Consider the following 2378-nt stretch of genomic DNA (forward strand, 5'->3'; position numbering starts at 1 on the left):
CGTGCCACAAGTAACCATCTCATTTCAGGGCTCTTGGCCCTCCCCCAAAACTGCAAAGATCCGTCGTGGTGCCCCGTTTGGGGCAATCCGTTAAAGCTCGGCGCCGTCCCTCCCGCCATCGCTCTTCCGGCCAAAAAAAAAAATGGGATTTTTAACCTCCTGTTGTATAAAATGATTCCGCGGGGTTGTAACGACGTCAGGCTCCAGCCCTGTCGCTTCCCCTTAACTAACTGGTGGCGAGTTGGATGAAATTACTTGACCCTTTATCGAGTTCTGCTAATGCCTTCTAAAAAAGAAATTAAAGCCGCCCGCGGCGCGGCCCCCGGCAGCTCTCCGTGCACATTTAATTCCAGGGAAGATGGATTAAGTAGTTCCCAGGACTAATTCACGCAGAGGTGGCTCCGTGGTGTTCCTGGCTCCGGACGAGGAGCCCGGGAAGGAACCACAGAGCCTGGAAAACTCTGTGTGGGTTCTCAGCCCCAATCCAGACTGGGAATTCCGGATTGAGACGGGGCTGGAGCGGTGCTCCGAGGGAGGAGGGCTTCAGCACCAAGTGGGGACGTGGCAAGGAGGAAAGATGGGGTGAGTGCTCCTAGGAAAGCCCCAATGCCATGAAGGAGCTGTTTGCATGGCTGAGATGATGTCATAAAAGGGATAAAAACAATGGAGAAGTGGCTCCAGGAGAGCCTTAGGATTGCTGATGGAATGTTGTCCCCAGCACGAGGACCCCGCTCAGGGATGACTCGGTGTGGTTGGACCTCTGACCAGGCAGGGCTGGATGTCACAGCCCTAAACTGTCCCAGCCACCAGGGCACCTCACCATCCCCAAGAGCAGTCGAGGCTGGAAAAGCCCTCCCAGACCATCGAGTCCAACCATCCCCAGCACTGACCCACGTCCCCAAGTGCCACATCCCCAGGGCCGTTAAACCCCTCCAGGGATGGGGCTCCACCACTGCCCTGGCACAGGACAACCCCTTTGGTGAAGAAATGTCCCAGATTTCCCAACCTGAACCTCCCCTGGCACAACTTGAGGCCGGTTCCTTTGTCCTGAGCACAGCAAGCGTGTCCCATGTCACTGGGGAGGTGCCTGTGGAGAGGAGGAACAACAAATGTGCACAGTGCAAATGCATCCAGCAGATCCCTGCCGGGGAATAAGATACTTCCTCATGTTAAAGTTTCAGAGCTGGATTATTTCACATTCCAACAATGCTGTGTTGTCAGCTCTGGAACTCCCCTGTCAGCAGCAGAAGAGGCACCACCTTCCACGGGCTGGATGAGTGAAAACTGGGGAAGCAGCAGGTGGGTACCAAACCCCATTTCCTCCCATCAAACACGAGGTGCTCCATCCTGGCAGCGTTGCAGCCTCTCCACGCGGCAAATCCCAACCCGTGCTCCGAGGAATTCCATTTGTGACCCCTCCCAAGGAGCCAGAATTCACCCCCCTGAGCCCACCTCGGCCACAGCCCCCGATTTTCCCCACGCAGGACCAGTGCAGGGAGCTCACCCCGGGATTGTGGGGAAGGGTGAGGGGCTCCAGGGCATCCATCCCCGTCCCCAGCCCATCCCAGCCGGGATCAATGCGGGATCGTTAGGGAGGAGGGACAGGCTGGAGGTGACCAGAGACACAGGCAAGGATAACAAACCCCGGGCTGGCGTGGGTGTGATGGAGCAGGGAATTTAAGGAGAGCTTAAAAAAAATAAAAATAAAGCCACCTCTGCAGCACTTCTGCGCCCTTCCTTTCTTTTCCATGCTGCAATCCCACTTTGGAAACTCTTATTATTATTGAAATGCACTTAATTGAGACACGTTTAACTGAGATTAATTGAAATTCCACTGCCACAGCTGTAAATCAAAAAAGAGGGAGAAAGATCAGAAAGGATCTTTTCTTGACATTGCTAAACTCCAGCTTCTTTTGCTGTTCCGAACTGGAGCGCTGCTAATAAAAAGCCTTGTTCTTTTGCAATAATTGTGCATTTTCAAATATTGTTTCTAAGAAAAAGAATCTATTAAAACCAGAGAAACAATCCCAAAGAAATGCCAGTCAAAGCCATTAAGATGTTTTCACTGATGCACTGCATGTAAATCTGATTTATGTTGGTTTAAACAGTTAAGAAATCCCCGAAATAACTTCATTTATTATTTTATTGCCTGATTAATGGTTCAGAGGAACTGATTTGTAGCTGAAGTTTTACAGAACGCAAAATTAAAATAAGAGCCTTTTGTAGAAACGTCCCGTATTTGTTCAATTATGCGTTCAAAACTGAAACAAATATAAAAACTTCAATAAATATATTTTCTTCCAAGGAATGACATGCTGTGGGTTTGCTGTTATTGTTGGGTTTGATGTTTTTGCCTCTAAGGAGGTCAGCAATATGGA

At 50.3% G+C, this 2378-nt stretch overlaps 1 long non-coding RNA gene across 2 annotated transcripts; it reads left to right on the forward strand.

The window, feature by feature from the left end:
* The first annotated feature begins 721 nt into the window (after positions 1-721).
* On the forward strand, positions 722-1723 carry LOC128812243 (uncharacterized). Of its 2 annotated transcripts, none has more exons than XR_008438662.1 (2): positions 722-1299; positions 1355-1723. It is a non-coding gene; the product is annotated as an uncharacterized LOC128812243 (long non-coding RNA). The 2 variants fall into 2 exon arrangements; XR_008438661.1 differs by having other exon boundaries at positions 1485-1723.
* The last annotated feature ends 655 nt before the right edge of the window (positions 1724-2378 follow it).

Source organism: Vidua macroura, chromosome 10 (genome assembly GCF_024509145.1).
Source record: "Vidua macroura isolate BioBank_ID:100142 chromosome 10, ASM2450914v1, whole genome shotgun sequence".
NCBI classification, from domain to species: Eukaryota; Metazoa; Chordata; class Aves; order Passeriformes; family Viduidae; genus Vidua; species Vidua macroura.